This window comes from Stenella coeruleoalba, assembly GCF_951394435.1.
Source record: "Stenella coeruleoalba genome assembly, chromosome: 6".
NCBI lineage: Eukaryota > Metazoa > Chordata > Mammalia > Artiodactyla > Delphinidae > Stenella > Stenella coeruleoalba.
The window spans coordinates 33,266,119-33,292,404 of NC_137151.1; the positions used below are offsets into that span (position 1 = coordinate 33,266,119).

The 26,286-nt window shown below is 40.9% G+C and overlaps 1 protein-coding gene across 5 annotated transcripts in view; it reads left to right on the top strand.

Moving 5' to 3' along the window:
* The window catches only part of MGAT5 (alpha-1,6-mannosylglycoprotein 6-beta-N-acetylglucosaminyltransferase), a 581,503-nt gene that overhangs the window by 82,385 nt on the left and 472,832 nt on the right, over positions 1 to 26,286 (top strand). For 4 of the 5 annotated variants that reach the window (XM_079924992.1, XM_079924998.1, XM_079924995.1 and 1 more), the window contains one exon: positions 11,013 to 11,132. The exons of the other annotated variant lie outside the window; for it this stretch is intronic. The gene's annotated coding sequence lies outside the window, so the exon portion shown is untranslated. The remainder of the gene's footprint in view (positions 1 to 11,012; positions 11,133 to 26,286) is intronic. 5 annotated transcript variants of the gene reach the window in all.

A 26,286-nucleotide genomic window follows, 5' to 3' on the forward strand; every position in this document is an offset into this window, starting at 1 on the left:
AGGATGAAGAATATGTGAAGAACTCTTACAATGCAGCAATAAAAAGACAAATAACCCAATTTTAAAGTAGGCAAAGAATGTGATAGACATCTCTCCAAAGAAAGTGTACAGATGGCCAGTAGTCACCTGAAATTTTCAACATCATTCATCACGAGGGAAAATCACAATAAGATACCACTTCATACCCAGTAGGATGGCTAGAATCGAAAAGACGGACAGAGCTTCCCTGGTGGTGCAGTGGTTAAGAATCTGCCTACCAATGCAAGGGACATGTGTTCGAGCCCTGGCCCGGGAAGATCTCACATGCCGCAGAGCAACTAAGCCCGTGTGCCACAACTACTGAGCCTGTGTTCTTGAGCCCGCAAGCTACAACTACTGCAGCCCACGCACCTAGAGCCCGTGCTCCACAACAAGAGAAGTTACCGCAATTAGAAGCCCACGCACTGCAACGAAGAGTAGCTCCCGCTCACCGCAACTAGAGAAAGCCCATGCGCAGCAACGAAAACCTAACACAGCTAAAAATTAAAACAACTAAATAAATATATTTTAAAAAAAAGACGGACAGTAACAAGTGTTAGCAAGAATGTGGAGAAATAGGAAACTTCATACATTGCTGCTAGGATTGTAAAAGAGTGTATTTGCTTTGTGAAACAGTTCACTACTTCCTCAAAATGTTAAACATATAGTTATTGTATAATATGACCCAGCAATTCCATGCCTAGTTATATACCCAAGAGGATTGAAAACCTATGTCCACACAAAACCTGTACACAAATGTTCATTGCAGCATTACCAATAATAGCCCCAAAGTGGAGACAACCCAAATATCCATCAACTGATGAATAAGAAAAATGTGGTATATCCACACAATGGAATATTATTTGGCAATAAAAAGAAATGGAGTACTGATCCATGCTGCAACATGGATGAACCGGGAAAACAGTATATTCAGTGAAAGAAGACAGAAACAAAAGGCCATATATTACATTACTCCATTTATATGAAATGTCAGGAATGGGCATATCCATAGAGATAGATATTAAATTAGTGGTTGCCAGGGGCTAAGGGGTTGGCTGCTAACAAACACAGGGTTTCTCCTGGGGTGATGAAAACGTTCTGAAACTCAATAGTGGTGACAATTGCAATAACTCTGTAAATATGCCCAAAATCACTGAATTGTACAGAGGTGGGCAAACATCTTCTGTAAAGGGCCAGATAGTAAATATCATAGGCTTTGTGGGCCATATGATCTTTGTTACAACTGCTCAGCTCTGTCATTATAGAGGGAAAGTAGCCATAGGCCATATGTAAATGAGTGTGCATGGTTATGTTCTAATAAAACTTTATTTACAAAAACAGGCAGCAGTCCTCAGCCCTCAGATGTAGTTTGCCAATCCTTGCTCTAGACAGTGAGGTATCTGAGTTGGGCCATGCTTCATTCGTCTTTGTGTCCTCTGAGGGCCTCGCCAGTATGTGGTACTCAACATATTCTTACTTGAACTAACAGGAATTCCCTTGCACCATCTTCTTTCCATGGACAAAAGGAGTTGCTAGCATTTCTTATCCCGCTTGGCTTCTGGTAGCATGTGAGGCTGTAGTGACCAGATACCCTCTGATTGTCTATGGAAGAAGTCCTGTAGCTTGAAGACATCTGGGCCTAAGAGTGAAAAGAAAGGGATGGAAATAGGATAAGAGCAAGTGCCAACCAAATGATGAAGATTAAAATATGGAACCCACTGAACACTTGAGTTGCCTCACCTAGAGTCTTCCTGGAATAGCAGCACTCATCAGAGGAAAGAACTCTGACTTAAGTGTTCCAAGAACTGCCCTGCTTCCAGCTGCAAACTTAGTGCAGACCCTTGCGTTTCTAATATATCTACCACACCAAGTGGAGGTAGAGTCTGTGGTTCTCTTCTGAGAAAGGACCTTGACCTACTGTTCTAAACCTCGTTAAGGCTCTGTCAGTCTCTACCTAGGAAGCCCACCTGCAACATTCATCCCTCTTCTCCAAGGGCATGGGGGTAAATGCATTACAACATTTGCTATCCTGACTTAACGGGGTCGCTTCAAATTGTGCACATCCAAAAAATATTTGCTCTAGCACAGGCTCAGAAAAGAGATGGAGCGATGAGACTGTGTTCCACTAAAGGCAGTGGGAGGAAATAGGGCACATTTTCCCTCTCTAGGTTTTCCCAGTGATGAATGATGGGGATGCTCCATTGATCATTGCTGTCCTTCTGCGTTCACAGGTGTCAGCTTTCCCCAAATAACACAGCCTTGCTGATCTGTCTTTGGGATCAGTAATAAGGATCTTTCTTTGGGAAGACACCCCAGAGTGAGTAATAAGGACAAGCTTTGAGTTGTCACCCAGTAGTGGGGATAGATACTAGTCATCCCCATCCTCTGATTTATTTAGAGTTTAACGACCTCAGCACAGTGGCTTATTATAGATACAGTCAAAGCTGAAGACAATTACAGATAAATAACTACTAATTTCTATAACAGCATCTTACAGTTGTTTGATACTCAGGTAGAGAATATGTTGGGGAAACATTAGGGAATGTAATACAGAGTCTTCTCTGTAGCAGAACATGTCAGATGGAAATGGTGTTATAAACTGTACTTCTGTTTTTGCACAAGGCTATTGTACACATTTGTATGTCTAGAAAACCATAATATGATATTTGGAAGATACAGTTATTCAACATATTGATGTATGTCTTTTCTTGCCTTTTTAAAGTTTCAGGTACCAGAGGGAAAAGTCAGCAGGTGTGTTAGGCACTGAGCAAGAAGGGATAGGAGAAGTGTTTATACCTGGTGTCCTCCTCAAAGCCCTTGGTAGTAAGGATAAATGGGTATCGCCCACTTGGGTCGCAAGATGACAATTGGAACCAAAAGGTCTGTCTTAGTTCAAGATGAACACACATAACCCATAATAATTCTGCATGGCTGTAATGCTCTAAAATTACCAGCCTGGCTCCCTGCTGCATCCTAGTGCATTTCAGAAATTGGTACTGAGGGGATCAGGTAGGGAGAAAGTATGGAGACAAGGATAGAGCCTCCCCATTGAAGATGGAAAGTGTTTGCAAACATTTTTATTTACAGAATTTCCAGCTTGCAGTAAACACCCATGTTATTTTGTGAATTTTAATTCCATAAATTAAAAAGAAAGAGCACAAGCCTGTATTGTTAATGCACTTTCAGCTACAAGTAACTGAACTTACTGAAAAGCTCTCACAAACAGTTACGTGATTAATTTTTGCTATTGAGCTCCATGGACGGAAGACCTAAATAGACATTTCACCAAGGAAGACATACAGATGACCAAGAGGCACATGAAAAGATACTCAACATCACTAATTATGAGAGAAGTGCAAATCAAAACTACAATGAGGTATCACCTCACGCCAGTCAGAATGGCCATTATCAAAAAATCTAGAAACAAAAAATGCTGGAAAGGGTGTGATGAAAAGGGAACCCTCCTGCACTGTTGGTGGGAATGTAAATTGATACAGTCACTATGGAGAACAGTACGGAGGTTCCTTGGTTGTTTGGAGGTTGCTTGGTTGTTCTCTTCCCACACCTCTCACCCCCCACCCCACCAGCTCTAGGGTCAATTCTGACCTGAGATGGGAGCTCTATATGTAGGAGGCCACCTGTTTTGATTACCTATTGCTGTATAACAAAGGGCCCCAAACTTAGTGGCCTAAAGCAACAATCACTTGATTTGCTCACAATGCTATGAGTCAGGAAATTGGGTGGACACAATGGAGAAGACTCATTTCTGCTCCATGATAACTGGGGCTTCATTTGGGGGACTGGCCAATCCGGGGACTTACATGGCTACCTTGGGCTTCCTCACAGCATGGTGGCCTCGCAGTTCAAAGAAGGAGCATTCTAAGAGCGTAGATTCGACGTACAAGTGCTTATCGGTCCTCTCATTTATCACACTTGTTGACATCTCATTGGCCAAAGCAATTTACCTGGCTGAGCCCAGAGTCACTATGGGCGGGACCAAACAAGAGTATGAACATTGAGAGACATGGCTTACTGGGGGCCATGAGTGTAAGTTACCACATCAACCATCTGGCTCATCCTTGAGTCCTGTTCAGCCCTGATCCTGTGCCCCAGTTCTGACCATTGTGCTTCTGTTTTCTCCAATGAATTATTACCTTTAGCAGCTTTCTTTATACCCACAACTTGAGCCACAGACAGCCTATCAAAAGCAGCCATACCTATGTTCTCTTCAGCTCAGGAATTTTTCCAGACTCTACCTCTTTCGTTCTTCTTTGAAGATCTTTTCTCTCATCTGCTTCTCTTCTCTTCTATCTGTACATGTTACCATATCCACCTACCTAGCCTCTTTCAAATGATAACTACTACTTAGGACAAGCTGATTGATTTTTATTATTGGGTTTCAACCCAGATGCTACCCCTGAGACTGACTCTTTATTTCTATGCACCAGAGACTACCTATCAGTGATGCCTACCAGGGACCCCATCTGGGCTTCTGGGTCCAGCACCTTAGACCCTGCTTGGCTGAGGGTAGCACTCGGATATCTACATTTGCCTCATGACCCTGAGTCTTTGACCTGGAACTCGCTTAGGACCCCAGTTCCTCTGGGACTGTCGGCTCCCTCTTCTCTCTCTCCAGGACTTGATTCCCATCCTGAAGCCCAGCCCAGAAGTTGAGACTTTGCTATTGGCTGACACACTGCCATGACACTCACAGCTACCTATCTTCTAAGATGCCCAACATCCCCAGGTACAGGGATCCCTGTCACTTTACACTGCCTGCCTGGAAGGACATCCCTGCGGTTTCATGTAGGAACAGGACACTTGAACCAGCTTAAGCAGGAGATGAGGATTTTGGGGGCTCAGAAATAATAGATGCCAGGACTGGAACAGAGTCAGGACCTACTTTCCAGTCCTGCCTCCCACCATTGCTGTCTTTAAAACTTGGCTTCACCTTCACTCTCTAAAGACAGTTTTCTCTAATGGCAGGAACCAAGGCCACCAGCAGCCCTGGCATCTCTAGTGGGTACGAATTTCAACACCCAAATTAAAATTCCTTCTCTTAAAGGGAACTGTCTTGCACTGTTGGTGGGAGTGTAAATCAATACAGCCACTATGGAGAACAGTATGGAGGTTCCTTAAAAAACTAAAAATACAACTACCATATGACCCAGCAATCCCACTACTGGGCATATACCCTGAGAAAACTATAATTCAAAAAGAGTCATGTACCACAATGTTCATTGCAGCACTGTTTACAATAGCCAGGACGGGGAACCAACCTAAATGTCCATCGACAGATGAATGGATAAAGATGTGGCACACGTATGCAATGGAATATTACCCAGCCATAAAAAGAAGTGAAATTGAGCTATTTGTAGTGAGGTGGAAGGACCTAGAGTCTGTCATACAGAGTGAAGTAAGTCAGAAAGAGAAAAACAAATACCGTATGCTAACACATATATATGGAATCTAAAAAAAAGTGGTTCTGATGAACCTAGGGGCAGACCAGGAATAAAGACACAGACGTAAAGGATGGACTTGAGGACACAGGGAGGGGGAAGTGTAAGCTGGGACGAAGTGAGAGGGTAGCATTGACGTATATACAATACCAAATGTAAAATAGATAGCCTAGTGGGAAGCAACCGCATAGCACAGGGAGATCAGCTCGATGCTTTGTGACCATCTAGAGGGTGGCATAGGGAGGATGGGAGGGAGATGCAACAGGGAGGGGATATGGGGATGTATGTATACATATAGCTGACTCACTTTGTTATACAGCAGAAACTAACACAATATTGTAAAGCAATTATACTCCAATAAAGATGTTTAAAAAAAAAACCCTAAATTACATTACCAAAGGTCAGGATAGTGATTACCTTCGGGAAGGAGGGGAGGGGTCGCATGTGGGTAGAACATAAGGATGATTGGCTGTGTTCTAGGTCTTGGTGAATACACAGGTTTTTCCTTTGTGATAACTCATAAAAATGTGGGTTTACATTTTGTGCATTTTCTATTTGTGTTATACTTCAATAAAGGATTAAAAAACGCAGAATACAAGCTTATAAAAAACAATTCCTTCTCTTTCAGCAATAGAGGAGAAATATGGAGGTTTATAGCTTTTATTTTTTTATTGAAGTATAGTTGATTTACAAATGTGTTAATTTCAGGTGTACAGCAAAGTGATTCATATATATACACACACACATATATATGTATGTATATATACACTCTTTTTCAGATTCTTTTCCATTATAGGTTGTTACAAGATATTGAATATAGTTCCCTGTGCTCATACAGTAGGTCCTTGTTGTTTATGTATTTTATATATAGTAGTTTATATCTGCTAAATCCAAACTCCTAATTTATCCCTTCCCCTACCTCTTTCCCTGTTGAAAACCATAAGTTTGTTTTCTATGTCTGTGAGCCTATTTCTATTTTGTAAATAAGTTCATGTGCATCATCTTTTTAGGTTCCACATAGAAGTGATTTCATATGATATTTGTCTTTCTCTGACTTACTTCACTTAGCATGATAATCTCTAGGTCCATCCACATTGTTACAAATGGCATTGTTTCATTCTTTTTTATGGCTGAGTAATATTCCATTGTGTATATATACACACCACATCTTCTTTATGCATTCATCTGTCGATGAACATTTATGTTGCTTCTATGTCTTGGCTATTGTAAATAGTTATAGCTTCTTTGAAAGCATGCATTTTTGCTTCTCTTACCACCCTGTTTCAGCCTGTAGAGGAAGAGACTAGAAGCAGGAATGGAGAATAAGCAGGTCAAGCACACAGGACCCCCCAGGACCTGGGAGTCCTCACAGTGTTCCCAGGTGGGGCCAAGTCCCATGAAGCTGCCCCACCTTTGAGTGGCTTGGGAGAAGCTTTTACACACTTGATTAGGTGTATAAATCCAAAAACCTCTATGCAAGACCTTAGGAGTCAGATTTTAAAAACATAATACAGGGTATATATATAATATATTATGTATCACTGCCAGTGGAGTGTGGAGCAGCACTCCATCATCAAACTGATTCATTTTTTTATGGTAAGATGTTTGAATATTCACACTTTCAAGGTAATCATGTTAATATAAATTTTCTTGTTAGTTCAGGTCAGGTCAGACTTTGCCACTGAATGCATAATGTAAAACCTTTTGGTTTTCAGAGGAGGAGGATTTCAGAATAAGAGATAAGAGATAGTGGAGCTATAGCAAGGATGTGGAAAAAGATCACTAAAAACTGGATACTGGTTTCCTGTGTTAGAGACCATCTCTGATGGGAGCTGGGGGTCTGTGATTGGTTGAACATGTGTCACGTGCCTGCTCCTATGTCCCACGCCCCTACCCCACCATGCCTACCCAGCCATGCCTCCACCATCAGGAACACCGCAAAGCACCCCTTCCCCAGGATTTCCTTCTCACTGCTACCATCTGCCCAAAAACATACTTTCAACAAGGAGGATATAAGAAAAGAAAAAAACGAGGATACATTTACAGTAGATTTTCTACCTTCCAGTAGGAGACCATCAATGCCTCTCCCATCTGAGCCTACATTCCTGTTTCCCTAAGTCACCACATGATTCCACAATCCCAGGTCTTTCTTCTTCACCTGGACTCTCACCCCCCATAAAGTACAAAACATCCCCTAATCAAATCCAGTTTCCTGTTTCTTCAAACTCTTTCATTGTGCCCTCTGAAACTCATGGTCCATCATCAGCAAAATCACTTCCATCCTTAACAGCTGAATGTTTCCTTCTTGTAGCCCTGGCTGAAGCCAGGCTCTTCCCTGAGGACTTTCCGCCACCCCTGCAGCCCTCTCAAGTCCTAGATTTATCACACTCCTCTCCAACCACTGAGCCTATAAGTGGGAAACGTGTCCTCCTTCCTCTTCATTGCAACTTTCAGAGCTTCATTCCTCCTGTACACACACACACACACACACACACACACACACACACACACACACACACGACTTCTTTGAAGCTTATATAAGCACCATATTGTACCATCTTATCAGAGCCATGTAAAGGTCTTTGTTTGCCTCTCTCTCCCTCTAATACTCCTGTACAACACTTGATAATTTCAGTATTCACATAGATGATACCTCAGGACTTTTACCTCCCAGTTTCGCCAATTTCTCATCTCCACTTATTTTGTCCTCCCTACTTCTGCTCACCCCCCCTTTATTCTTTATCATTACCGTTTACCACACCCTTCCACGATCTATTTACAAATGTGTTCTCAAACACAAATTCTCAAACACACTCTTTTATCTAGAGCTTATTCCCTCTCTACTCCAGTATCACTGATTCTTTGACCACGTTAGGATCACGAACCCTGCCATCATTTCACTGTCCACTTGTATCTGAAGCTCCCTCATTAGATTCCATGGTCCATTATTAGAATCATTCCTTCCCAGACACAGTCGACTCCTTTGCTCCTCTCTTGCTCTGTCAGGCTCAGTTGGAAGCTCCCTACCCACACAGCTGAAAGTGGTCAGAGAAAAGCAGACAACCAGGATGACTTGTCCCCATTTAGTCACTCCAGTGAGCCTGTAGTGCTGGTCGTCATGCCTTCCACGTTCCCTGAGTCAATTCACTCCCCCATTGCATGATGAGTAATTCACACCACCTTCTCTCCTCTCAAGCTGCCCACCTCCTTCCCCTCCCTAGTCTCAGCTGAAGACCTCACCTTTCATTTCACTGAGAAAATAGAAATAATCAAGAGAACTTTCATGTGCCACCATCTGCTTTTCTCACCCTCTTGGGCTCATACCCATTTTTCCTTCATTCTATGTGGTCTTTCATGTCAGCTTTTCTTGGGTGTTTAATTCAGTCTCCTCCTCTGATCATCATTCCTGTCTCACTTTCTTACCACCCTGAGTTCCACCACAGTCACCTCAAAGTGGTAACCTCAGCCCCCAAGACCACCTGACTTGTTTCTCAGATTTCCAACTCTAGATTCCCAGTATGAAAAACCTGATTGGCCCAGCTTGGGTCAGGTGGTCAGCTCCAGTCCATTCAGCTGTGGCCATGGAGGAGGGGTTACATTGCACAGGAGGCTTTTATAAAGAGACTTTGCTCTGAGAAGGGGATAAAGGGTGATACAAAATAGAGGACAGCGAACAGTCAAAAACAAACAAAACAGGAAACCCTCCAAAAGTCTATCTTCCACTAGGGGAAGAAACCAAAAACCAAAAACAGGGTATTAAAAAATTCAGACAACAACTATTAGGTGTAAGATAGGCTCAAGGATGTACTGTACAACGTGAGGAATATAGCCAATATTTTGTAATAACTGTAAATGGAAAGTAACCTTTAAAATTCTGTAGAGATAAATTTTTTTAAATTCAGACAACAAAGCCTTAGAGAAACTACTGAGAAGGAAGGGAAATATCATTATAAGAGGAATCTGAGAAAAGCATAGCTATAATGGAACATGTATTTCACTCTGCATTTCATAGACTGTAAATGTTCCGGAGCCCAGAACTGGCCCTGCTGATCTTTACAGCCCCGTATGTAACATGGTATCCAGCCTTCAGTATTTGCTGCATTGAATAGAATCCCCTGGTAGATAATGAGGGGGGAAAATGACAGCATGATGGGCACTGCAATTCTCCTCCTCTATAGATATTCAAGATTTCCTGGAGAGTCAAAATTTTCTCAAACACTGACTATTGCACGGATTGTGATGAGAAATCTTTATTTAGGTGACATTTGGTCATATAACAGACTATGGCCTCATCTAAAGCTTTGCAAAAGATTCAGAAATGCCCTTCAACTACCTTGTCTGTTTCTTATATTATCCTGCTTTAAAAGCCAAGGGCATAACGCTCCAGGATGGCATTTCCATGGAGAGATGAGCTACTCTGGCAGACTGAGCTGCTTGCTGACCAAACACAGGGACAGAGCTGAGAAAACCTGGAGATGTGGCTCTGAGCTCTGGGTGGAGGAATGGGAGGCAAAGAGGTGCATCAGAATCACCTGAATTTTTCAAGATATGAATCCACCCTCCACCATGATTCTCATGTTACCTGGAAACCTGGGAGTCGGGGTAGGGAGGGATCAGAAAAAAATACTATGATGTATATTTTGAAAATTAGAGCTCTTTTTCCTCCCTGTCACTCTCTTGAATATCAGTAACCTAGAGGGATGCATTTGTGTTTAATGTCTCTCTCAAATCTCAGCATACATTTTATGTATGCATCTGTGTATGTATTTATATGCCATCTCATTCCAGAAAGGATGGCAGATGGCTTATAAGGATATATAAAATACAAGAAAAGGAGCATAAAAAATAGAAACAAAATGCCAAAGAGAAAAAAAAAGTTGGAAATGTAAATGCGAGTAGTCCTGAGGTCACTTTCACAAAGTTCAGCTGGCTTCCGTTCAAGAGAGGCTGAGCTCACAGAAAGGAGACACAGGACAATGCCGGCTGGGCATTCAGGGAGTACACGAGTCTTGGGCACCAGATCATCAGCTGGAAAAGCTGATCATCTGTTACCAAGACGGTGACCTGGACTTTTGGGTTCTCACAGAATGGAAGTACTCCCACCTGAAAGGGGGGTGGACAGCAAAGATCCTGTTTTCTGAAACCAGGGGTGTTTCAGGGTCCCCAGGAGAAAGCCTAAGCAGGATAGCACTTGGAATTTAAGAACTTAGCAGGCAAGGTCAAGGATTGTTATTAGGTCTTATTCCTGCTTCTCCTAACCAGAGAGATGCTCCACGTCGAGGCACCTGGAATTCAGTCTGGAACTCAGATTCCACCTTGACCAGTGGCCAAATTACAGATTAAATGTCTAGGTCTTCCTAGTCCTGATTCTAGTTGATTAGTTCTGTCTTCCTACGCATAAAACAAATTTATACTTGGAACATGACCAAGCATTTATATAAGATCCCATGTGCTGGAGGCTTTAAATGCATTATCTCATTTAAGTATTTCAAAGACCACCTTAGGAGTACTCATATTATCCTTCTTACTTTATAGATGAGGAAATGGAGGTTCAGAGAGATCAAATGTGTCACACAGGACAGTTCAGCTTTTATGCAGTTGAAACACAATTCAAGCCTAGCAGTCAACCTGGTCAAACAAGACTACAGAGGAAAGGTATGAGGTGATGTGTAGTCTATAGTTCATGGAACCCAGGTGGAAAAAAATCGGCCTTGATCTATTCCCTGAAGCTCAGGGGACTCAGCTTTCCTGGATCAGTGAAAGAGCAGAGGTCCGTGGAAAAATGTTTCTCCAATTCCCCTTCCCAATATTGAGTTATCAATTATGCCAAAGAAAAATTTCTGCTAATACTTTAGCAGTCATCCCGGTTTGTCTTGGCCAATGGTGGAAGGGAGGGAGGGTAGAGGTGGGGCAAACAAGATGTAGGGTATCAGAGAGTCATACCATCTAATCCAGAACTTTTCAATAGTTTTTTTTTTAACCCATAGCACCATTTGATGAAAATTTCCATCATCATCCTAAAGAATTATTAATGTGTAAAAGAGTCTATTTCCTTTGACATAGCCCTCCTAGCCATGGAGATTATATTGAGCTTTACTTTGCCTAGTTAGAATTACAAGAAAACATGTTTTGAAGCACTCCACTACCCTGGGTTTTTCTTCTATGTGACCTTAGCCAAGTTACCTGTACCACTCCCTGTTTATAAAATTAAATTTCTTTCAAGATTATTTTTTAAATTAGGCAGGATTGTACCAAGTACTCAGTACTCTGTGGATTGTAGTTGCCCTTCTTCCCCCATACCCAAGCCTATGTTTATTGGATGACTATTGAAAACTGATCGGTCTTCTAAGCACTAGGAAACAAATTGTTAAAATCAACAGTGAAGGGCTTCCCTGGTGGCGCAGTGGTTGAAAGTCCGCCTGCCGATGCAGGGGACACGGGTTCGTGCCCCGGTCTGGGAGGATCCCGCATGCCACGGAGCAGCTGGGCCCGTGAGCCATGGCCGCTGGGCCTGTGCGTCCGGAGCCTGTGCTCCGCCACGGGAGAGGCCACAACAATGAGAGGCTGCATACAGCAAAAAAAAAATAAAAAACAAGAAAAAGAAAATCAACAGTGAGAACACTAATTTGTAAAGATAAATGAACCCCAATGTTCATAGCAGCATTATTTACAATAGTCAAGATATGGAAGCAGTCTAAGTGTCCCTCAATAGATAAATGGATAAAGAAGTGATTTTATATATATATATATATATATATACACACACACACACACACACACACGCACACACATATATGGAATATTACTCAACCATATAAAAAAATGAAGTTCTGCCATTTGCAGCAACGTGGGTGGACCTCGAGGGTACTATACGTAGTGATGTAAGTCAGACAGAGAAAGACAAATACTGTTACCACTCACACATGGAATCTAAAAAATAAAATAAACGAATGTATATAACCAAAAAATCAAAAGCAAAATCAGTGAATGATGCAAATCTGCAAGTCACTCATTGGCCAAACAGCATTTGCACTGAGGTTTGCACAAAATAAACCAGTCATGGGTATGTTTTAATACTCCAGAAACAGCACCTTCTGACTCTCTCTGTGATTTCAGATCCTTCAGATAGTTTTCTTAAGGAATTGCATATTGGTATGAAAGGGATAATTTGCTGATTACACAAAATTCAGGATTTAGAAGGAGAAATTAACAAATTGAAAGCAAAAATGCTCTCAAACACTGTGCAAGCAAAAAAGATGAGAATGGGATTTACTTGCATGCTTAGGCCTAATGATAAGAAGAGATACCAAGTATTTATTTCATGCCTATTATCTGCCAAGCTCTTTGCAGTATCTCTAATCATCACAACTTCCATGAAGCAGCACCCCATTCAAAGAGGAAGAAACTGTAGTTTGGGCACTTTTCCTTTCAAAAGAAGGAACAGGAATAGAATCCAGGTGACAGTAGCATCCTTTCCCAATTCAGTTGTCAGCTTACCTCACTATTAACCGCCAAGAATAAGCTGACACTGCAAAGGTAAGTTAATTAAGGGAAAAGTTAGCTGCCTTGCTAATTAGGAGGTGTGCCTTACCAGTCTCTTCAGGAACCTACAGAATGTACATCATGAAATAAATAGTGACGAATGAGGTCATCAGATCTTGTAGATTCTCTATCCTAGCTTTCTTCTCCACTGCCTCTCCATTCCTGCCATAGTTCAGGTAGAAGAAATGTAAACTTAGACCAGGCCAAACTTATTGATAAGGACTCTAAATTGGTTAATTCTACGTGCTAATGTGACCATGGGGTGCCCACCAGATATTTGGTAAAATATTATACTGGGTATTTCTATGAAGGTGTTTTTGGATGAGATTAACATTTTTAATGTTATTTTCAGTAGACTGAGTAAAGCAGATTGCCCTTCCTAATGTGGCCTCATCCAATTAGTTGAAGGCCTGAATAGAACAAAAATGCTGAACCAAGTAGCGGGGAGCTCTCATGCTTGATGACCTTCAAACTAGGACATTGACTTTTCCTGCCTTTGGCTTGAACTGAAACATCAGCTCTTCCTGGGTCTCAAACCTACCCTCCTTCACACTGGAACTACCCCATCAGCTCTCCTGGGTCTTCAGCTTACCAACTCACCCTGCAGACTTGGGACTCACCTCACAAATCTTGCCTGGCAGATCTTGGAATTAACCTGCATAATCATGTGAGCCATTTCCTTATAATACATCACACATACACACACACACACACACACCTGATTGGTTGTGTTTCTCTTGAGAACTCTAATACAGGATCACTGAGCAGAGAATCCATAATTAAGGATTAGCTCAAGGAGATTAGAATAGCACTCACATTTTGCTTGACTGCTTGACTGAAATTTGTATCCAAAGGTGGTCTACGGTAAATGAAGATGAAATGCCGAAACTTCCTTGCTGAGATTGGAATGCTAGAATGGAATGCTTACCTAATATCGCCTCATCCATTCTAGAAGTGTCCAGAGGATACACCTTTCACTAAGGCTGTATCCAGCATCCTTGAAGAGATTTGCAATTGCTCTTCTCTGTAGATCAGATATTACAGTGTGACCTGTGACTCAGGTGTGATTCCTAAATGCAATAGGAATGATAGGATTCTGGAGGGCACAGAAGGGTCCAAGCAGTAATCAAAATAGTCTGACTCACAGAGATCTTTGGCACTGACGAGCTGATCATGCTGTCCCTATAACTAAAATAGTTGGACAGTATATTCAAGCCTTATTTTATCTGTATAATCATCAAAGCTCTAAGTCTAGTGAACAGAATTCTGACTCAAGTTACCAAACTAGAAAGTAGCAGCCTCTCAATCCACCTCCAGACTTAAGCCAGTTCACCAACCCGGACTCAGTGGGTCCTTGAAGAAGAAGCCTGCCTCACTGTCAAAAATGTATCCTTTTTATTGAAGTATAGTTGATTTACAATGTTGTGTTAATTTCTGCTGTACAGCAAAGTGATTCAGTTATACACACATATATATATTCTTTTTCATGTTCTTTTCCATTATGGTTTATCACAGGATATTGAATATAGTTCCCTGTGCTATACAATAGGACCCTGTTGTTTGTCCATTCCATATATAATAGTTTGTACCTGCTAATCCCAAACTCCCAGTCCTTCCCTCTCCCACCTCCCTCCCCCTTGGTAACCACAAGTCTGTTCTCTGTGACTGAGAGTATGTTTCTGTTTTGTAGATAGGTTTATTTGTGTCATATTTTAGGTTCCACATATAAATGATATCATATGGTGTTTGTCTTTCTCTTTCTGACTTACTTCGCTTAGTATGATAATCTCTAGGTCCATCCATGTTGCTACAAATGGTATTATTTCATTCTATTTCATGGCTTAGTAATATTCCAGTGTGTGTGTAAGTGTGTGTGTGTGTGTGTGTGTATATACCACATATTTATCCATTCATCTGTCAATAGACATTTAGGTTGGTTCTCTGTCTTGGTTATTGTAAATAGTATTGCTATGAACACTGGGGTGAATGTATCTTTCTGAATTGTGATTTTGTCTGGGTATATGCCCAGGAGTGGGATTGCTGGATCATATGCCAACTCTATTTTTAGCTTTTTTGAGGAACCTTCATACTGGTCTCCATAGTGGCTGCAGCAATTTACATTCCCACCAACAGTGTAAGAGGGTTCCCTTTTCTCCACACTTTCTCCAGCATCAGAAATGTACCTTGTTTATCTCCCTCCCAGCCTTCTCCCCAAAGACCTGTGACTATTTACCAGGGTGGCTGTGATTGGGGAAGGAGACACCATCAGACTTTTCAGGGATTCTGGGGCACTGGGTCTGGATTGGCACAAATTCCTAAAAAGTCTAAAATGTCACTGTGACCCACCAGTCAGAGTAGGGGTTATGAAGGTGAAATGACTGATGGGGTTCTGGTTCAGTTTCACTTCTTAGTGGCCTAGTGGGTTCCTGAAATCATCCTGTGGTTATTTGCCCAGTTCTGGACTGCATACTTGGAATAGACATACTCAACAGAATCCCTGATCTATAGAATGAGGGCTCTTATGGTAGGAAAGGCTAAGGGAAACCACTAGTACTCTCTATAACCAGGAAAATCATAAACCAAAGGCAGTACCACATTTCAGAAGAGACTGTAGAGATTGCTGTTACTATCAAGGACTTGAATGCAGGGACGGTGATTACTACCACATCCCACACAGCTTACAGGCTAGATTACAGCTAGCCTGTAATCGTTCACCTGTGTAGAAAACAGATGCAGCTTAGATTATTTTACACTTAATCAGGTGGTAAATTCAATTGCAGCTGCTCTTCCAGATGTGGTTTTTTTTGTTGTTGGAGCAAATCAACACATTCCCTGGCACCTGGTATGTGGCTATTGGTCTGTCAAATGCCCTTTTCTCCATATCTGTTAATAAGATCATCAGAGGTAGTTTTCTTTCAGCTGGCAAAGTCAGCAATACACCTTCAGTATTCTATTTCAGGGCTGTAGGAACTCTCCTGTCCTATCCCTTAATCTCATCCATAGGGACATGACCACCTTTCCATCCCATAGGATACTGTGCTTGTCCATTACATGGATGATATTACACTGATTGGACCTGGTGAGCAACCACGTTTATGCACACTGAGATAACATTTAAGTAAGGTAAGGGAAATAAATTCCACAGAAATCTTAATGAAATTTCATGGTTTGAGGCATGTTGAGATATCTCTTCCAATATGAAGGACAAGTTGCTATATCTGTCCCATCCTGCATAGTGGGTCTCTGGATTTTGGAGGCAACACATACCCATTTACCAAGTGATTCAAGAAGCTGCCTATTTTGAGTGGGTTCCAGAACAAGAGAAGGTTTTGAAACAGGTCTGCCATGCAAGTTGCTCTGACACTTGGACAGCAAAACCCACAGATCCAATCACACTTGACATGTCAGTGGCTGATAGGCATGATGTATGGAGGCTTTGAAAGGCACTTGTATGTGAATCACAGGGCAGAATCTTAGGATGTGGGAGCAAAACAATGCCATCCTCTGCAAATAGCTACTTTCCTTTGAGAAACAGCAAGAGCTTTGGACTTTCTACTGGGCCTTAGTGGAAACGAAATGCTTGGCCATAGGACACCACATTATTATGTGACTTGAGCTACACGTCATGCACTGGGGGTTGTCTGACCCACAGCAGTACCCCATCATCAAATGGAAGTGGTACATGTGAGATCAGAGTTGAGCAGGTTTGAAGATACAAGTTACATGATGAAGTAGATCAGATCCCCACGGCTCCTATATCTGCTCATCACTTTCTCTCTTTTAACCCACACCTATGGCTTCATGGGGAATTCCCTAAAGCCAGTTGTTTGAGGAGAAGGAAGAAGAACCTTTGGCTATGGTTTACAGTTGATTCTTTACCTGAAAGCAGGTGGCTACATCATTACAGCCTTACTCCAGGATAAGCCAGAAGGACAGTGGAAAGGGGAAATATTCCCAGTGAGTAGATTTTGGAACAGGGTACCTGATCGTTCATTTTGCCTTGAAGGAGAAATGACCAGAAATACATACCTAAGCTATGGTCTGTAGCTAATATCTGGGCTTAGAAGGAAAAAGACTGGAAAATTAATGATAAGGAGGTACGGGGAGAAGTACATGGATAGGCCTCTCCAAATGGGACTGGGTGTGAATATATTAATGTTTCATACATAAATGTTCACTAAAGGGTGAGCTCTTCAGCGGAGAAATTTAATAAGTAGATAGGATGACCCGTTTTGTGGATACCATTTAGCCTCTTTCCCCAGCCACTCCTGTCATTGGCCAATGGACTCATGAACAATGTGATCATGTAACTCAGGAAAAGAGACTCCTCTTCACCAAGGCTGATGTGGTCTCAGCTACTGCTGAGTGTCCAATCTGCCAACAGCAAAGACCAACACTGAGCCAGAAATATGGTGCCATTTCTCAATAGGACTGGGCAGCAGGTTAATTACTTTGGACTACTTCCATTATGGATGAGAGAGTATTTTGTTCTTAGCCATTTACTCTGGATATGGATTTGCTTTTCCTGCCTGCAAGTCTTCTGCCGAAACTACCATCAGTGGACTTACAGAATGCCTTATCCATCTTCGTGGTATTCCAAGCAGCATCACTATTTTTTTTATTGATGTATAGTTGATTTACAATATTGTATTGTATATTATATTGTATATTCAGGTATACAGCATAGGTTTTTCTTTGCAGATTATATTCCACTATAGGTTAATACAAGATATTGGATTTAATTTTCTGTGTATACAGTAAATTTTTATTGCTTCTCTATTTTATGTATAGTAGTTTATATCTGTTAATCCCATACTCCTAATTTGTCCCTCACCCCACTCCCTCTCCCCTTTGGTAACCATAATTTTTTTTTCTAGTCTGTTTCTATTGTGTCTATAGATTCATTTATATTATTTTTTAGATTCCACATATAAGTGATATCATACAGTATTTGTCTTTCTCTGTCTGACTTATTTCACTAAGCATAATATTCTCTATAATATCCCTGTTACTGCAAGTGGCAATATTTCATTATTTTTATGGCTGAGTAATATTCCTTCGAATATATATGTATATCACATCTTCTTAAGACAATTGACTGTTGATGGGCACTTGGGTTTCTTCCATGTCTTGGCTATTGTAAATAATGCTGCTATGAACATTAGGGTGCATGTATCTTTTCAAATTAGAGTTTTTGTTTTTTCTGAATATATATACCCAGGAGTAGAATTGCTGGATCATAGGGTAGTTCTATTTTTAGTTTTTTAGGGAACCACCATACTGTTTTCCATGGTGGCTGTACCAATTTACATTCCCACCAACAGTGTACAAAGGTTCCCTTTTCTCCACACCCTCTCCAGGATTTGTTATTTGTAGTCTTTTTGATGATGGCCATTGTGAATAGGGTGAGGTGATACCTCATTGTAGTTTTGATTTGCATTTCTCTAATAATTAGCTATGTTGAGCATCTTTCATGTGTCTGTTTGCCTTTCTGTATGTCTTCTTTGGAAAAATGTCTTATTTAGATCTTATGCCATTTTTTGATTGGGTTGTTTGGTTTTTTTGATATTGATTTGTATGAGCTGCCAAACAGCCCCACTTCTAACTAAGGAACTCACTTCATAGAAAATGGAAGTGCAGGTAGTGAGATTGGTTCAAGATGGCGGAGTAGAAAGACGTGCGCTCACTCCCTCTTGCGAGAGCACCGGAATCACAACTAACTGTCAAACAGTCATTGATAGGAAGACACTGGAACTCACCAAAAAAGATCCCCCTCATCCAAAGACAAAGGAGAATCCACAATGAGATGGTAGGGAGGCACTATCACAGTAAAATCAAATCCCATAATGGCTGGGTAGGTGACTCACAAACTGGAGAAGAATTATACCACAGAAGTCCACCCACTGGAGTGAAGGTTCTGAGTCCCACAACAGGCTTCCAACCTGGGGGTCCAGCAATGGAGGAGGAATTCACAGAGAATAAGAATTTGGAGGCTAGTGGGATTTGATTGCAGGACTTTGACAGGACTGGGGAAAACAGAGACTCCATTCTTGGAGGCACACACCAAGTAGTGTGCACACCAGGACCCAGGGAGAAGGAGCAGTGACTCCATAGGAGACTAAACCAGACCTACCTGCTAGTGTTGGAGGGTCTCCTGCAGAGATGGAGGGCAGCTGTGGCTCACTGCGGGAACAAGGACACTGGCAGCAGAAGTTCTGGGAAGTAATCCTTGGTGTGAGCCATCCCAGAGTCTGCCATTAGCCACATGGAAGAGCCTGTAGGCTTCAGTGCTGGGGTGCCTCAGGCCACACAACCAACAGGGAGGGAACTCAGCCCCACCCATCAGCAGACAAGCAGATTAAAGTTTTACTGAGCTCTGCCCACCAGAGCAACAGCCAGCTCTGCCCACCACCAGTCCCTCCCATCAGAAAGCTTGCACAAGCCTCTTAGATAGCCTCATCCACCAGAGGGCAGACAGCAGAAGCAAAAAGAATACAATCCTGCAACCTGTGGAACAAAAACCACATTCACCAAAAGACAGACAAAATGAAAAGGCAAAGGACTATGTACCAGATGAAGGAACATGATAAAACCCCAGAGAAACAACTAAATGAAGTGGAGATAGGCAACCTTACAGAAAAAGAATTCAGAATAATGATAGTGAAGATGATCCAGGACCTCAGAAAAAGAATGGAGGTATAGATCAAGAGAATGAAAGAAATGTTTAACAATGACCTAGAAGAATTAAAGAACAAACACCTAGAAGAATTGAAGAATGAACAGAGATGAACAGTACAATAACTAAAATGAAAAAACACACTAGAAGGAATCAATAGCAGAATAACTGGGGCAGAAGAACGGATAAGTGACCTGGAAGACAGAATGGTGGAATTCACCGCTGCAGAACAGAATAAAGAAAAAATAATGAAAAGAAATGAAGACAGCCTAAGAGACCTCTGGGACAACATTAAACGCAACAACATTTGCATTATAGGGGTCCCAGAAGGAGAAGAGAGAGAGGAAAGACCCAAGAAAATATTTGAAGAGATATAGTCAAAAACTTCCCTAACATGGGAAAGGAAATAGCCACCCAAGGCCAGGAAGTGCAGAGAGTCCCAGGCAGGATAAACCCAAGGAGAAAAATGCCAAGACACATAGTAATCAAATTGACAAAAATTAAAGACAAAGAAAAATTATAAAAACAAAAAGGTGAAAATGACAAATAACATACAGGGGAACTCCCATAAGATTAACAGCTGATTTTTCAGCAGAAACTCTACAAGCCAGAAGGGAGTGGCACAATATATTTAAAGTGATGAAAAGGAAGAACCTACACCCAAGATTACTCTACCAAACAAGGATCTCATTGAGATTCAACAGAGAAATCAAAAGCTTTACAGAGAAGCAAAAACTAAGAGAATTCCGCACCAAACCAGCTCTACAACAAATGTTAAAGGAACTTTTCTAAGTGGGAAACACAAGGGAAAAAAAGGACCTACTAAAACAAACCCATAACAATTAAGAAAATGGTAATAGGAACATACATATCGATAATTACCTTAAATGTGAACAGATTAAATGCTCCAACCAAAAGACACAGACTCGCTAAATGGATACAAAAACAAGACCCATATATATGCTGTCTACAAGACACCCACTTCAGACCTAGGGACACATACAGACTGAAAGTGAGGGGATGGAAAAAGATACTCCATGCAAAAGGAAATCAAAAGAAAGCCAGAGTAGCAATACTGATATCAGATAAAATAGACTTTAAAATAAAGAATGTTACAAAAGACAAGGAAGGACACTACATAATGATCAAGGGATCAATCCAAGAAGATATAACAATTATAAATATATATGCACCCAACATAAGGGCACTCAATACATAAGGTAAATGCTAACAGCTATGAAAGAAGAAATTGACAGTAACACAATAATAGTGGAGGACTTTAACACCTCACTTACACCAATGGACAGATCATCCAGACAGAAAATTAATAAGGAAACACAAGCTTTAAATGACACAATAGACCAGATAGATTTAATTGATATTTATAGGACATTCCATCCAAAAACAGCAGATTACACTTTCTTCTCAAGTGCAGATGGGACATTCTCCAGGGTAGATCACATCTTGGGTCACAAATCAAACCTCAGTAAATTTAAGAAAATTGAAATCATATCAAGCATCTTTTTCAACCACAATGCTATGAGATTAGAAATTAATTACAGGGAAAAAATGTAGAAAACACAAACAGGTGGAGGCTAAACATTATGCTACTACATAACCAAGAGGTCACTGAAGAAATCAAAGAGGAAATCGAAAAATACCTAGAGACAGATGACAATGAAAACACGATGATCCAAACCTATGGGATGCAGCAAAAGCAGTTCTAAGAGGAAAGTTTATAGCAATACAATCCTGCCTCAAGAAAGAAGAAAATCTCAAGTAAACAATCTAACCTTACACCTAAAGGAACTACAGAAAGAAGAACAAACAAAAGCCAAAGTTAGTAGAAGGAAAGAAGTCATAAAGATCAGAGCAGAAAAAAATGAAATACAAAGAAAACAGTAGCAAAGATCAATAAGACTAAGAGTTGGTTCTTTGAGAAGATAAACAAAATTGATAAACCTTAGCCAGACTGATCAAGAAAAAGAGAAAGAGAACTCAAATCAATAAAATTAGTAATTAAAAAGGAGAAGTTACAGTGGACACTGCAGAAGTGCAAAGTATCCTAAGAGACTACTACAAGCAACTCTATGCCAATAAAATGGACAACCTGGAAGAAATGGACAAATTCTTAGAAAGGTATAACCTTCCAAGCCTGAACCAGAAAGAAATAATAAACAGACCAATCACAAGTAATGAAATTGAAACTGTGATCAAAAATCTTCCAACAAACAAAAACCCAGCACCAGACAGCTTCACAAGTGAATTCTATCAAACATTTAGAGAAGAGCTAACACTCATCCTTCTCAAACTCTTCCAAAAAATTGCAGAGGAAGGAACACTCCCAAATTCATGCTATGAGGCCACCACCACCCTGATACCAAAATGAGACAAAGACACTACGAAAAAAGAAAATTAATTCCAATATCACTGATGAATATAGATGCAAAAATCCTCAACAAAATACTAGCAAACAGAATCCAACAACACATTAAAAGGATCATACACCATGATCAAGTGGGATTTATCCCAGGGATGCAAGGATTCTTCAATATACACAAAGCAATCAGTGTGATACACTATATTAACAAATTGAAGAATAAAAACCATATGATCATCTCAGTAGATACAGGAAAAGATTTTGACAAAATTCAACACTCATTTATGTTAAAAAAAACTCTAGAAAGTGGGCATAGAGGGAACTTACCTCAACAGAATAAAGGTAATATACCACAAACCCACAGCAAACATCATTCTCAATGGTGAAAAACTGAAAGCATTTCCTCTAAGATAAGGAAGAAGGCAAGGATGTCCACTCTTGCCACTATTATTCAACATAGTTTTGGAAGTCCTAGTCACGGCAATCAGAGGAGAAAAAGAAAGAAAAGAAACCCAAACTGGAAAAGAAGAGGTAAAATTGTCACTGTTTGCAGATGACATGATACTATATATAGAGAATCCTAAAGATACCACCAGAAAGCTACTAGAGCTAATCAGTGAATTTGGTAAAGTTGCAGGATACAAAATTAATGCACAGAAATCTCTTGCATTCCTATACACTAACAACAAAAGATCAGAATGAGAAATTATGGAAACAATCCCATTCACCATTGCAACAAAAATAATAAATTTCCTAGGAATAAACCTACCTAAGGAGGTCAAAGACCTGTACTCAGAAAACTATAAAACACTGATGAAAGAAATCAAAGATGACACAATCAGATGGAGAGATACACCACGTTTTTGGATTGGAAGAATCAGTATTGTGAAAATGACTATACTACCCAAAGCAATCTACAGATTCAATGCAATCCCTGTCAAATTACCAATGGCCTTTTTTAGAGAAGTAGAACAAAAAATCTTAAAATTTTTATGGAGACATAAAAGACCCTGAATAGCCAAAGCAATCTTGAGAGACAAAAACGGAACTGGAGGAATCAGACTCTCTGACTTCAGACTATACTACAAATCTACAGTAATCAAGACAATATGGTACTGGCACAAAACAGAAATATAAATCAATGGAACAGGATGGAAAGCCCAGAGATAAACCCACGCACCTGTGGTCAACTAATCTATGACAAAGGAGGCACAAATATACAATGGAGAAAAGACAGTCTCTTCAGTATGTGGTGCTGGGAATACTGGGCAGCTACATGTAAAAGAATGAAGTTAGAACACTCCCTAACACCATATACAAAAATAAACTCAAAATGGATTAAAGACCTAAATGCAAGATTGGATACTATAAAACTCTTAGAGGAAAATATAGGAAGAACACTCTTTGACACAAATCACAGCAAGATCTTTTTTGATCCACCTCCTAGAGTAATGGAAATAAAGACAAAAATAAACAAATGACACCGGGCTTCCCTGGTGGCGCAGTGGTTGAGAGTCCGCCAGCCGATGCAGGGGACACGGGTTCGTGCCCCAGTCTGGGAAGATCCCACATGCCATGGAGCGGCTGTGCCCGTGAGCCATGGCCGCTGAGCCTGCACGTCTGGAGCCTGTTGCTCCACAATGGGAGAGACCACAACAGTGAGAGGCCCGTGTACCGCAAAAAAAAAAAAAAAAAAAGACACCTAATGAAACTTATAAGCTTTTGAACAGCAAAGGAAACTGTAAATAAGACGAAAAGACAACACTCAGAATGGGAGAAAATATTTGTAAATGAATCAACGGACAAAGGATTGCTCTCCAAAATATATACATAGCTCATGAAGCTCAATATTAAAAAAAACCAACAAGCCACTCAGAAAATGGGCAGAAGACCTAAATAGACATTTCTCCAAAGAAGACATACAGATGGCCAAGAGGCACATGAAAAGATGCTCAACATCACTAATTATTAGAGAAATGCAAATCAAAACTACAATGAGGTATCACCTCACACCAATTAGAATAGGTATGATCAGAAAATCTACAAACAACAAATGCTGCAGAGGGTGTGGAGAAAAGGGAACCCTCCTGCATTGTTGGTGGGAATGTAAATTGATACAGCCACTATGGAGGTTCCTTAAAAAACTAAAAATAGAATTACCATATGACTCAGCAATCCCACTACTGAGCATATACCCAGAGAAAACCATAATTCAAAAAGACACATGCACCCCAGTGTTCATTCCAGCACTATTTACAATAGCCAGGTGATGGAAGCAACCTAAATGCCCATTGACAGACGACTAGATAAAAAAGATGTGGTACATATATACAATGGAATATTGCTCAGCCATAAAAAGGAATGAAATTGGGTCATTTGTAGAGATGTGGTTCGACCTAGAGACTGCCATACAGAGTGAAGTAAGTCAGAAAGGGAAAAATGAATATCGTATATTAACACCTATATGTGGAATCTAGAAAAATGGTACAGATGAACCGGTTTGCAAGGCAGAAATAGAGACACTGATGTAGAGAACAAACGTATGGACACCAAGGGGGAAATTAGGGGGTCGGTGGTGGGAACAATTGGGAGATTGAGATTGACATATATACACTAATATGTATAAAATAGATAACTAATTTAAAAAAAGAAAGTGGAAATACAGAAATGAGCCCATGTTCATGGAATTCCTGGATTCCGCTGGTCCTATGATGTACCCATCATCCTGCAGCAGCTAGCTTGGCAGGATCATGGAATAGCCTTTTGAAGGCTCGGTTACAGCAGTAGGTATATGTTAAAATATTGGAAGGATGAGAAAATCTTCTCTAGGATTGAGTATATGCTCTAAATCAGCATATCGTGCTATTTCTCTCATAACCAGTATTCACAGGTTTGGGAGTCAAGGGCTAGAGCTGGGATTGGCACCACTCACTATAACCTCTAGTGATCCACTGGTAAAATTTTGCTTTCTGTCCCCTCAACTTTAGATTCTGCTAAGCTAGAGGTCTAGTTCCAAAGGGAGAAATGCTTCCACTAGCAGCACAAGAATGATTCCATTGAACTGGAATTTGAGGCTGCCATATGGCCATATGGGGCTCCTTGTTCCAGTGAATCATCAGGCAGAAAAGGAGGGAGTTACTGTACAGTTTGGTGTAACTGAGCCTGCTTATCAAGGGGAAATTGAGTTGCTATTTCACAAGAAGTGTAGGGAGGAGTATGTCTGGATGGTAGATCTTCTGGACCACCTCTTAGTATTCCCGTGCTCTGGGATTAAATTCAGCAATCCAATTCAGGCAGGACTACTAATGGCCCAGACCCTTTAGCAATAAAATTTAGGAAACCTACTAGCAAAGAACCATGACAAGCTGAGGTTCTGGTTGAAGACAAAGAAAATATGGAATGGGTAGAGGAAGAAGGTAGTTGTGAAAACGAGCTGCAATTCTGAGCAGTTGCATTGAGGACTAGAATATTTATTCCTTATTTTTATATGAATGTTTATATGCATATTAACTGAATATTTTTCTTTCCCTCTCTCTTCCCCTTATCATCTTACATCAGACGTCTTGCTAGAGATTAATTTTAAATCTCAGTATTTAAGGTAGAGGATATAGGAGCAGGTGTGTGAATCTCCTGGAGGAAGAATGAACATTACCCAAAGACAAAAAAGGACTTTATATTCTCTTTTGGAGAGAGGGTTGGAGTGTTTCTGTTTGCACACTGAATAGTTGTACTGTGGGAGGTGGGAGGATGACTTTGCTACTATCTTTATTTGGAGATTAAATGTGGTTCCAGGAGTGTGTATGAGTGCCAAGTGGTCAGGAAGAAGACTACAGTATATGTGTGATGTGTCAATGTGGTTAGGCTGACCTACATTTGCTAGATTCCCTTTCTGGTTTGGTATTTCTGGTTAGGATGGGACACAAGAGATATATTCTTGTGGGAAATTTGAAGGGGGGTGGTGGAAGTGTCACGGCAGGTGTTGTGTAGCTCAGACATGTTCTCATTTATCTGGGGGCTCATCTCTTTGGTGTGAGAGAGGAGTCGGGGCCACAGCTGCTCTGCCTTCCCCTGGATCCTTCATCTTGTGCAGCTCCTGGGCCAGGTGTGTGTTTCACACCTTGATGAAGAGCCTCAGCTTCTGCTAGTACTCATACCACCCAGGCCAGAGGCAGCAAGGACTGACATGGGCTTGAGTTCATCCTCGTGGGCTC